The sequence below is a fragment of the Cavia porcellus genome, unplaced genomic scaffold, assembly GCF_034190915.1.
Source record: "Cavia porcellus strain 051 isolate PalLab524CR breed Dunkin Hartley unplaced genomic scaffold, mCavPor4.1 scaffold_21, whole genome shotgun sequence".
NCBI classification, from domain to species: domain Eukaryota; kingdom Metazoa; phylum Chordata; class Mammalia; order Rodentia; family Caviidae; genus Cavia; species Cavia porcellus.
In genome coordinates, this window is record NW_026947504.1 from 29,394,564 (window position 1) to 29,408,027 (window position 13,464).

General features: G+C 36.6%; 1 protein-coding gene and 1 non-coding gene across 5 annotated transcripts in view; one reads left to right on the top strand and one right to left on the bottom strand.

Moving 5' to 3' along the window:
- Window positions 1-13,464, bottom strand: part of Xpo4 (exportin 4) — a 110,647-nt gene that overhangs the window by 50,698 nt on the left and 46,485 nt on the right. The gene's annotated exons all lie outside the window — the stretch shown is intronic.
- Window positions 2,535-2,738, top strand: LOC111753795 (small nucleolar RNA SNORA73 family). The gene has a single exon (XR_002788578.1). It is a non-coding gene; the product is annotated as a small nucleolar RNA SNORA73 family (small nucleolar RNA).

Below are 13,464 nucleotides of genomic sequence, written 5' to 3' on the forward strand. Positions count from 1 at the left end.
TATTTCCATGACAAAGTGCAACCGAAAAATTTATGTCCACCAAATCAACCCTACAAAAAGCATTACTGAAAGGTATTCTACAGAGATAAAAATGACAATTCCAAGAAAGAAACCAGCAGGTAGGGCAAGCAACTAAACAGAGGAGAAAAGCAAGAAACCAATGGCAGGAAAAATTCATGACAAAGATAAGCCAATACATATCAGTTATTATTATCAATGTAAATGACCTCAATTCACCAATCAAAAGAAACAGACTGACAAAATGGATCAAGAAACAAGATCCAACAATGTGCTATATACAAGAAACACATTTAACTCAAAAAGAAATTCACAGGCTGAAAGTCAAAGGACTTTCATGCAACAGGAATGCAGAAAAAAGCAGGGGTAGCTATTCTGTTTGCAGACAATGGGAACTTCAAACCAAAAATGATCAAAAGAGATAAAAAAAAAAAGGTCACTACTATTTGTTAGGAGAAAATTTCAAGAGGAAAAGATAGCAATCATAAATTTGTATGCACCAAATACAGGGGCACCCAACTATATAAGATGATTTTTTTTTTTTCCATTTTTATCGGTACTAGTGATTGAACTCATGACTGCCTGCCTGCAAGGCAGGCACTTATGCCACTGAGCTAAATCCCCAGCCCCCTATAAGATGATTATTAATAGACATGAAAATCAAATAAGCACTAACACAATTAAAACAGGAGACTATTATATCCCATTGTTGCAAAGAGACAGATCAACTAGACAAAAAATAGCAAGTATCAATACTGAACCAAACCTGTGAACAAATGTACTTAGTAGATGTTTTCAGAGTATTCCACCCAACATCAGCAGAATAAATATTCTTCTCAGTTTTCATGGGATGTTCTCTAAAACAGACTATATACTAGCCACAGAACATGCTTAAGTAAATGCAAAGGAACTGAAACTAACCCATGCATATTATCTGACCACAGTGCAATGAAATTGGAAATTAATGGCAAAGGAAACTGCAAAAACTCCATAAGCACACGGAAATTAAATAAAACCCTTCAAAACAACCAATCACAAATGAAATAAAGAAATTAAACAGTATCTATAACTAAATGAGGATGCAGATACAACATACTGGGACTTACAGGATGCAATAAAAGCAGTCCTAAGAGGGAAATTTAAATTGGTGAATTCTCACATCATGAAACAGAACCAACACAAATAAATCTAACGTTATACCTCAAGCACTAGAAAAAGAAAAGACAAACCTAAATCCTATATATAAGGGAGGATGTTATAAAAATCAGAGTGGAAACTAATGCAATGGAGACCAAGAAAACAATATGAAGAATTAATGAATTGTTCTTTGAAAGAATAAAATTGATAAGCCCTTAGCCAACCTATCAAAAAAGAAAGAAAAGACTCAAATTCATGCATTGAGCAATGCAAATGATGAAATCACTACAGGTCCTCTGAAAATTCAGATCATCAATACTTACTTTGAAAATCTTTACTCTCACAGAATGGAAAAAACAGAAGAAATGGACACTATGAATTTCCAAACCTGAACCAAGAAGATATAAAAATTTTGATAACCCAGTAACAGTCAATGAGATTGAAAATGTAATTAAAAACTTACAAAGAAAAGCATGGGTTCTGATGGATTCATGGCTGAATTCTACAAGAAATTTAGAGAAGGTTAAATGTCAATATGCTTCAAACTCTTTAATGAAACTAAAAGGGAAGCAATACTTTCTGATTCCTGGAGGTAAGCATTACCTTGACACCAAAACCAGACAAAGACCCAACCAAAAAGGATACTAAAGGCCTATCTCCCTACAAACATAGATGCAAAAATCCTCAATAAGATACTAGCAGACAGAATGCAGCAAATCATCAAGATTATATACCCTGACCAAGTGGGATTCATTCCAGGAATACAGGGATAATTCAACATATGCTAATCAATAAATATAGTACAGTGTATCAACAGAGCCAAAGACAAAAGATCACCCGATCAACTCAATAGATGCAGGAAAGCTTCTGACAAAGTTCAGCACTCATTCATGATAAAAATCCTATAGAAAGTCAGAATATATCATCTTTATCTCAATCTGATAAAAGACATCTATGACAAACTGACAGCCAACATCATACTAAATGAAGAAAAAACAAAGCTTTTACTCTAAAATCAGAAATAAGACACTATCACCATTTCTATTCAATATTGTTCTGGAAACATTAGTCAGAGCAATTAGACAAGAGAGAGAAATAAAAGGAACAAAGACAGGAAAGGAAGAAGTTAAACTACCATTATTTGAAGATGATATGATACTCTATGTAGAAGACCCCAAAATTCCACTAAAGGACTTCTAGAATTAACAAACGAATTTAATAAACAAATTTAGTAGCTGGATACAAGGTTAACATTCCAAAACCAACAGTATTGCTATACATAAAGAACAAACTCACTGCGAGAAAAATTAGGGAAACCATACCCTTCACAATGGCAACCTAAAAAATGAAATACTTAGGACTCAATCTAACAAAAGAATCCAACATGGATACACCGGGAGGTCACTCTCCCTGGGCTCTGCCCAGGTGGTAGAGGGGAGCATAGGGCTCTGCTCCATGATATACAGTCCCTTTCCACAATACTAGAGAAGAAGCTGGGCCTTGTGTCTATGTCTGCATATTCCTACAACTTCTCAGAGTCCATTGGGCAGTGACTGAGGAGATAAACCATGCAGGAAACAAAGTCTAATCAACTTAGGACTTTAAACTTGAACTACAGAAGCCTGGGGTTTAGCTCAGCAGCACAAGCACCTGCCTAGCAGATGTGGGGTGAGTTCGATCCCTGGTATTAAGATAAACAAATAAATTTTAATTACAAACTTCAAAAAAAGTCTAACAAAGTAAAAGATCTATATGTTTAAAATTATAGTACTCTGTAAAAGGAGACCAAAGAAGATACCAGAAAGTGAAAGAGGTCCATTGCTCATGGATAGAAAGAACCAACATAATGAAAATGACCATACTCCCAGAACTGTTTCACAGATTTAATGCAATCCTGGTCAAAATACCATTAACATACCTTACAGAACTACAGAAAACATTCCTCAAATTGATCTCAAGACAGAAGGACCTGGAATAGCAAAGGCAGTCCTGGACAACAAAGGCAAGGCAGAAGGCATCACAATCCCTAACTTGAAATTATACCACAAAGCTACTATGATAGAATCAGCATGGTAGTGACAAAAAAAAAAAAAAAAAAAAAAAAAAAAAAAACAGACCTGAGGACAGGTAGAACAGGTTACATGATACAGACACAACTACAAACACATTCAGTCATCTTAACCTTTGACAAAGGGGCTAAACATGCTCACTGGAAGAAAGATAGTTTCTTTGATAAATGGTGCTGGAAAAACTGGCTCTCCACATGTTGAAAACTAAAATAGGGGTAGGCAGAGGACTTCATGAATAAAACCTAAACAGCATGAGAAACACTTCAAAGAATCGATAATTAGGATATCATCTTAATAAAAAGCTTTTGCACATCAAAAGAAATCACTAACCAAGTGAAAAGTCAACCCACAGAATAGGAAAAAATTCTAACAAACTATCCCTCAGACAAAGGACCATGTCTAGAACATATAAAGAAGTGAAAAAAATCAGACCTCCCAAATTCAAAGACCCAATCCAAAAACAGGCATCTGAGATGAACACATACTTCTCAGAGGAAGAAACACAAACAGTAAAAATATATGAAAAAATGCTCAATATCATTGGTCATTTAAGAGATGCAAATTAAAACAATGCTGAGATCCCATCTTACCCCAGTAAGAATGGCTATCATGAAGAAATCAAGCAATAACAAATGCTGGAGGGGCTGTGGGGGAAAAGGAACCCTTCTCCACTGTTGGTGGGCATGTAGACTGGTGCAACCACTGTGAAATGCAGTGTGGAGATTCTTCAAAAAACTAGGACAACAGGTTCCACTGTTGTCATAGCTATTCCCTTTCTTGGTGTCTTTATGAAAAAATTAAAAGCATCATACCACAAGAATATATACATACCCATGTTTATAGCAGCAATTTGTAATAGCTAAATACAGGAAATAGCCTAAATGTCCGTCAATTGATGAATGTGAAAAGATGTAATTCTTGGGGCTGGGGATTTAGCTCAGTGGCATAAGTGCCTGCCTGGCAAGCGCGAGGTCATGAATTTGATCCCCGGTGCAAAAAAAAAAAAAAGACGTAATTTTTTTATACAATAGAGTACTACTATAGCTATAGCTATAAAAAAGGATAAACTGGAGGGATATTTCTATGTAAATGGATGCACCTGAGACCACGCTCTTTTTTTTAAATCAGTACCGGGGATCAAACTCTGACCACCTGCTTGCAAGGCAGGTGCTTATGCTGCTGAGCTAAATCCCCAGCCCGAGACCACACTCTTAAGTGAAATAAATCGAACACATATGTGCAAATACTGTATTGTTGCTGTGGCGTGAGAAACTGAAAGTGTCAATAAGGATCAAAATATACAATAGATATTGTGGAATAAACACATGTGACTCTAAAATATGGAAAAGCAAACATCAAATAAAATCAAAGTTTCAATAAAACTAGTTTTCATTTTAAAACTTTCAACAGTTTTGGCTTGTAACCATTCCAGTAGCATGTCATAATAACTGGAGATTAATTTCCTTATTTTTAAAAAACATATAACGTGTCACCAATAAAAGAGCAGCCTGGCAGTGAATTATCCACTAAGCAATCTTTTAGTACATGTAGCACACACTAGTCAGATTTTATGAGGTAAACACAAGTACAAGTCACATGACTGACAATCACCATTTTACCAAAGTTCATCACTGTATAATTCAAGAATTTTCTAGAATTATGGCTTTCTATATGGTTTTTAAATAAAGACTAAAGTTGTATAATTTGTATTTTGTGTCAGATAATTTCATTTGTAAACAGAAAAATACAATTCCAGCAATGTGATAAAGTCTATTAGAGCTTTCTCTCAAGAATCCTATTCTTTGTTAAAAACTCTGTCATCCACATCAAATCTTCCTTTATTTTCCAATGTTTCACCAAATGAAGGAACCCAGGAGTTAAAGTTACAGTGTTTTTTCTGTTATACCAAACACAAGCCCACATGTTCTTAGCCAAAGCTTTAGCAAAGGACTCAATGGGCTAAAATCCAAAGAGGAGTTGTGTGTCTTTTTTTTATTTTTTTGGTACCTGGTATCAAACTCCTGACCTTAAACTTTCCAAACAGGTGCTTACACCACTGAGCTAAATCCCTGGCCCTACCCAAGGAGTCTTCCAAGCTCAATGTCATCTTAATCCTCTAAAAAATTCGGGTTACAACTACATGCAAATTCTACTGCACCACAGAACACTGAAGAAGTAACTATGTATTCCCTCCCTTCCACAAAGATCCTGTCTAGTTCTAAAATTTTCCTTTATACAAAAGCTTATCAACTTCTGAGAATCAAGGGAATTTTTATGTGCCACTTGCCCTATTCTATAACAACTTGAGCAGAGCAAGGCCAAGGCTAGAAGGACAAGCTTAATCACACTCTGCTAGTGGCTGTCAATGGATAATCCTACTAAGTCTTCTGTCTCAAGTTCTCAAACAACAGACAGTATTATCAATTAAGTGTGCAGGTCTTAAAGGAAGAACTGTTATCTGAGGAAATACACATAAGCCCGATACTTATGTATGCAAATCAGTTCTTGTTAGTTTACTAACACCTTCAGTAAAGGCAATCATTTTGTGGTAGTGACTGACAGTAAAGAATAAAAATGTGATATAAAACATCTACAAATGATCCTTGAGCAAATATTCTACTGCCTACTCTTATTAGTATTTTACAATCTAGGATGATCTTGTAGAAACAATGGACATTTTACAAATGTAACAATATTTCAGTTTTTCCATCTTTCCTATATTGTTTTACCCTTCATCATTAAAACAGTTTCAGAAGCCAAGAAAGGTTTGTCTCCAAACACTGAGGATGACTTGACTGTACTCCATTACTATTTCATGAACCAGTTAACTTACCTCAAGAAAGGAAGTTAAGAAGCTTTTTTACTAATAGCAAATCATATCCACACCATAGAATGCCAATTAAAAGCACAATTACCAAACTAAAAAAAGGGATATTACCAATGCCAATATACTACAAACACACACCTGCCAGATATTCTTATTACAAAATGATACTGTCATTTGTGATTGACACTGCCAAAACCCATGATCATTTATGCATACCAGGTAAACTACTAGGAGAGCTATATTAGCAGGACAAACATACGTCCAAAAACTGAGCTAACACTTCTGAATTGGCTTTCCTCTATAACTAAACATCTCTGCTAAGTGTTTATATGCAATGAGGAAAAGCCTATAAAGTGCTTTCATGGAGCTTTGTGAAGTAGATAGCAGAAACTTAACTAACAACTGAGAAGTGAGCCAAATGGTAATAACTTACATTCAGCACACATAGAGGAAGCCACAGCCCAAGAAACCAGACACCTGGGGTACACAGCTCACATACAAAAGGGAGTGAATGAGGCAGAGACGAGGAGAAGGTACGTGGGCAGAGAAGCCCAATGGGCAGAAGGAAACTTGGTCAGTGAGTGCATCTCTTATAGAAAGAGCACAGAGGCCTGAGGTGAGACCATCAGGAACTTGGGGTATTCACAGGACTAGACCACTTTAGTTGGACAATGGTGATATAAGATACAGAAGCACGTGTTTTGTTCCAACAGTTTCTTTCTAGACAGATGGGGGTACACTGGGTAGGTGGTGATTTTAACCGAGACCAAGTCCCTGAAGTGGTGGACTCTGTACCTTCTGGGATGGGTGAGTATGTATTTTCATAAATCACCCCTGCACATAGGAAACCTACATATAATAATCATGCTTAAACCAATGGTTTGTGAATGACAGGATCATGTACTTATCAAATCATGTACCACCAAAAAGAACACTAAAATAGCCATTAGTTCATAAACGAGTTCAGCAAGATTACAGGATACAAGATCAACACATAAAAATTGTCTATTTCTATATGCCACCATTAAACATGAAATTGAAATCTTAAAAAACAACCGAATTGGGCTGGGGATTTAGCTCAGCGGCATAATCGCCTGCCTTGCAAGCAGGCAGTCATGAGTTTGATCCCTGGTACGGATAAAAAAGAAAAAGACCGGAAAAACAAAAAACAAAAAACCGAATTGTGGGGCGTGGTGGATTACACCTCTAATCCCAGCACTCAAGAGGCTGACACAGGAGGATCATTTTGAGTTAGAGACCAGCCTGGGCTACAAAGTGAGTTCAAGGCCAGCCTGAACTACAGTGAGACCTTGTCTCAAAAAGCCAAAAAAAAAAAAAAAAAAAAAAAAAAGAATTAAGAATACTTACAACGGGATCAGAGCAAAGATTGCGGACAGATAACAGCAGGCTACAGAGGCTTCTTGAGATAGTCAACTTAGAATTCAACATAATACAGCATGGGGAGTCCCGAACAGAGGGAGATGAATTCTCTCGCCCCAAGAAGAAACTAAAAGTAAGAACCAGTCAAACATATAGTCCCAGTGCTACTACTGGAACAGCTGAAGGTTCTGTGCTCCCGCTGCAGCACCCAAATCCGAGCAGCGGCAACTTACCGAGCCCTCAGAAATCCCGCCGCTTCGACTCACTGGAAATGCAGTCAAAATGAGGTAAAGGGTCGGCAAGCTGAACAGAGAGTCGAGCTAGCAGGTAACCTCCATTGACCTGTGTTGAGTGATGGGAATAAAATCATTCAACAGATGACATTCTGGGACCAGGCAGGACTGGCAGGAACAAGGGACAGCAATTTCAGTCAGTTGTTCCCTTCCTGAACGGGATTGATGGAGTGAGGTTGGCCTGGGTCACATGACCTGGCTAAGACCCAATAGGTTATCTGAAATCAATTCCCTAGGCGGTGGCGCACACTAATGCAGTGAAGGCCTCAGCAGGCTGATTGATATGGAAGGGAGGCAGCACACAATAAAAATATAGTGAAGGCCTCAGCAGGTTGACTGATCTGGAGTGGAGGGCTCAGCATATGCTGCCCCCTGTTTGCAACTCACTAAATACAAAGGAGAATGAGAACAGCAAACACGCACCTAGCCAGCGTGCTTCAGAAAAATTGTAACCAACAAAGAAAGAAACTGGGGCCTCCTGGAAGAAACAAAAAAAATGGGAAGAGGAAGCAACAAGAAAAAGTCCCCAGGCCCCAACCCTGAGAACACTGACACAGGACAGGTAAATACAAAGGAGAATGAGAACAGCAAACATGCAATATCAGACACGGCACCAGTGGGCATAAAGAGATATATTTGGGACCTCACAGACAAGTTCAAAAGTGAAACATTTAGCCAAATAAAGCAAGATATAAAAAGATTAATAAAAGAGACACTAAGCATCCCTCAAGCAGGCACAGACGGAAGAAGGGAGGAACTCAAACAAAGGAGATAATTATTTGATGAAGAATATTAAAAAAAATATAGAATACATGAAGCAGATTCAAAGAGATCACCAGGAAATTAAAAACTATGGAAAGATGGCAAATCTGCTTGAAGAAAACTAAGGATAGATTATCCAAACTGGAGGACAGGTTTGCAATGTGGGATGATGAAAGGAAAAACTTTTTAAAAATAACAAGGAAACAAGCAGTAACAATACAAAGGCTAGAAGGCGACAAGAGGATCTGTAACTTGAGAATAAAGAATGTGAATGAAGAAGCTGGGGTACAAACAAAGGAACTACAAAGACTATTCACAGAAATAATTAAGGAAAACTTCCCAAACATAGGAAAAGGAAATGATATTCAGATGTATGAGGCATACAGGACTCTAGCCACCTACAACCAAAACAGAGCTACACCCAGACATATAATCAAGATCCCAGAAAGTCAATACAAGAACAGAATATTAAAAGCTGTTAGAGACAAGAAACAGATCACCTATAAAGGAAGGCCCATCAGAATAACAGCAGACTTCTTGACACAAACCATCAAGTCAAGAAGAGCCTGGAGCAAAACATTCCAAACCCTGAAAGAAAATGACCTCCAGCTCAGATTGATATACCCTGCTAAACTGTCTCTAAAAATTAATGGAGAAACAAGATGCTTCCAAGACAAAGAGGAACTGGGGGAATTTGCAACCACAAATTCAACTCTACAGAAAATACTGCAGGGCATTCTAGAGAGAGAGAAAAGTACTAGGATTCCAGGAACAGTGGCAGAGAGGCCTCAATGAATGGAGCAGAAAACAGAATGAAGAAGACAAGCAGACAACTGATGGCAAAAAAAGAGCCTAACAGAAAGGAGGCAGAGACTGTTGGTTATAATCTCTAATATAGAGGGCCTTGATATCTAAATTAAAAAAAAAAAAAAGAACCACACATAGAGTAGATCAGGAGGTAGGGTCCACCAGGATGCTATTTTTAGGAAATATAATTAACATGAAAAAGAGTACATGGACTGAAAATCAAATAAGAGAAAACAATGCTCTATGTGATAGAGAACCAGAAAGTAACAAGGGCAACGAGACCAGTATTTGTGGATAGGTTGGAAAGACAGGCTTTAATACGTAAAGGAATACAATTAGAGATTAAGTCCAGGAGAGAGAAGGTTTGGAACCACTTAGGTAAATAGCAGGTTGCCCCCTCCCCAATTTAAAACCAAGGGTCTTGGTGAGACCCAAAAATACATAGTGTACCCTGGGGAAGTAAAAGGGGAGAGTTTTTTTTAAAAAAGGCAGAAGATATTGTTAATAGTGTATCAGGATTTAAAACCGACATTACTTGTACCACTCTGCTTAGATAGATTTTATTCTGTCCCAGTTTGTCTACTTGCATTAGAGTTGAGGGCACAGGCAGCTATGCCAAAAACATCAGGATATAGCACAGTAATCATCTTTAATTTCCTATTAACTTAATCTGGAGCCCTGTATGACTTATACTGTTTTATCATGACTGATCTTGATTAAATCCGGTTTGTTTGATTGCTGTTTGGTATCAATAGCTTTTATTCAAAACTGATATGACTGACAGTATCAAGTCTGAGAGTATAGGCAACTATACTGAAGATGACAAGACTCACTACGATACACATTCTGGTTTGATTACTGCCTGTTTTTGAAGTTTTATACTATATACAAAGTTGTATTTTTATTAATACTGTTATGTACTGACATATTCAAGTATACTATGTCAGATGATATAGCCAATTCTATTGAAGATAACAAGAGACAACACAGGAACTATGGTAGAACTCCTTGTACAACAGTCTTACTTGTGTTTATAGGAATATGTTGTCTTGCTTTGTTTTGTTTCTCCCTCTAATATAGAAATGATAGAAATATGTGTTAAGACTAATACATGTATAGAACCTAAAAACAGTTTATGAGAACTGATCTTATGACACACGATGAAATGAACAAATACTATGAAGAAAAAGAGACACTAACCTACCCAGTGCTGATCCTGGAGTGTCATAATGTGACACCCAACAATAGTATTATTCTTTGTTTAGAGTGATATTAGTCTGCTTGAGTTTGTCCAATCTCAACATAATTGAAGATATGGATAAGTGCATGTATGTTTAAATGTATAGTATTGATAACTATATTTCTAAGTTTTTGTTGGATAGTTGAACAGAACTGGTTACAGTCTCACTGTTTGAATCCCCACTCTGTATGCTTTACTTTAGTACCCTGAATAACTATTTGTAAGAGGACAATCTGTAATCACCAACTAGTGATTTCATACTGTTTATTTTTTTCTTTGAAAGTATGTATTATTTCTACCCATTTTCTGTTTTGTTTAGTCTTTCTTTAAATAAAATTAAAAAAAGAAAAGACACTACAATACCCAGTGCTGATCATGGAGTATCATGATATGAAATCCAGCAATACTATTATTCTTTGTTCAGAAGGATTTTAGCCTGCTTTAGTTTGTTTAATCTCAACATAAATGAAGATACGGATAACTGCATGTATGTTTAAGTGTCTAGGATTGATAACCATATTACCAAGTTTTTGTTGGACAGCTGAACAGAACTGTTTGCAGTCTCGCTGTTTGAATTGCCACTTTATATGTTCCACTTTTGTATCCTGAACAACTATTTGTAAGAGAACAGTATGTAAACATCAACTAGTGATTTCTGGTCTTTTTCTTTTTTTTTTTTTTCATTTTTTTATCGGTACCAGGGATCGAACTCACGACTGCCTGCTTACAAAGCAGGCCCTTATGCCGCTGACCTAAATCCCCAGCGCCAAACTAGTGATTTTTACTGTTTATTTTTTCTTTGAAGGTATGTATTATTTCTACCCACTTTGTTTTGTTTAGTCTTTCTTTAAATAAAATTTTAAAAAAAGAATACTTACAAATAAATTTAACAAAGGAAATATAACACTTTTACTATGAAACTATAAAAGTGTTGACAGAAATTAAAAACACTAATAAACGGGCTGGGGATTTAGCTCAGCAGCATAAGCGCCTGCCTTGCAAGCAGGCAGTCGTGAGTTCGATCCCTGGTACCAATAAAAAGGAAAAGGACAAAAAAAATTAAAAAAAAAAATACTAACGAACAGCACAAAATTTAATACTCTTAACAAGGTACTACTCTGTAAATTATCTATAGGTTCAACATAATCCCTATTAAAATCTCAGCTTCTGTTTTTGCAGAAATTGCTAAATTGATCTTAAATTTCAAAAGAAAATGTAAGGGACACAGAATAGACAAAATAATCCTGAAATAGACAAACAAAGCTTAAGGACTCACTTTTTGATGTAAAAACTTACCCTCAGATAATACAGGAGATTGAGGAAGGGGGCAGAACGTATGGAAGAGGAGAAAAAAAGATTTGAGTTATGCATGTGTACCAATTGCCCACAATGAATATACCTATTATGCACTATAAATATGCATAGTACTAATAAAAAAAGAAAATACAAGATAGGATTAAACCTCTGTGATTTCAAGTTAGGCAAAGGTAATCTTAAATTTGACATGAAAATCACAAACAACAACAAAACATTGGTAAATCAGCCATCTTTAGATTGACAATATTTGTATTTCAAAGGATAAAAATGTTTTTTAAAAAATCCTACAAAATGGAAGAAAATATCTGAAAACGATGTATCTGCTAAGGGATGAGTATCCAGAATATATGTAAAGAACTCTTATAAGTTTAATATTTTGTGTTTTTTTTCTAGTATCCAAAATCTTTGAGTCCAATCTCTTTCCACAAAGTAGGAAAATGAAGGTTATTAAAAAAAAAAAAAGAAAGAAAGAAAATGAAGGTTATTAGTCATCTAACAAAAATTATCCATTATTCTTGACATTTAAATTTAATGCAGTGAGCTGGACGTGGTGGCTCATGCCTGTAATCCCAGCAGTTGGGAGGCTGAGGCAGAAGGATCATTGTGAGTTCGAGACCAGCCTGGACTACACAGTGAGCTCAAGGCCAGCCTGAACTGCATAGCGAGACCCTGTCTCAAAAAAAAAAAAAAAAAATTTTAATGCAGTGTTTAAAAAAATACATAAACATTTACATAATGCATTCAGAGCTACTGTGTGGTTTGTACATATGCCTTATTCATCACCTAAATACTATACTTAGGATGACTAGTATTTTTCCCCAAAATCCATTTTATTTCAAAGAGAAAAGGAAAACAAAATTTCAAAACATGTCAATCAGGAGATAACAATGATATACACAAGCCACACTAAGGATGACTAATATTAAGGATTTAAACGTAAAATATTTTTCTTCGGCAGAATCAGTTTTAGTTTGTAAAAAGCTTTCCTCATGACACCGCAACTCGTAACTTCAACGGCCGCGTACTGCGCACTGCTGTGCTACACTGAGGACGAGTGGAGCAGATGTCAGATGGGACAGTGCTCTTCACACAGCAGTAATGGGAAGATGTGCTAACATTGCAGTGGGAGGCACAGTGGGCCACAGTCTTTACAAAGAATATTCTTTGCCATAGGTGGCTAACATAGGGTCACTATTAGAAATGCAACTACAGGGGCTGGGGATTTAGCTCAGCGGCATAAGCGCCTTCCTTGCAAGCAGGCAGTCGTGAGTTCGATCCCTGGTACCGATAAAAACGAAAAAGACCAAAAAAAAAAAAAAAAAAAAAAAAAGAAGAAGAAGAAATACAACTATAAGGACACACCATAAAGATAACTTCTGGACACTGGTAAATGGTTAAGAGAAAAATGAGAAACTCAGCAAAACCATGCCAGAGAAGTTCTTCATCTGTGTGCTCAAAGGCAACTTCATGTATGTTTTGGGGGCTTGCAAAACAATGCCTAAGAGACCTTCTGTCAAATTTATAAACTTGGGCCAGGAATATAGCTCAGGGGCACAGTGCCTGCCTCATAAGCACAAGGTCATGAGTTCAAGCTCTGCTACCCAAAAACAAACA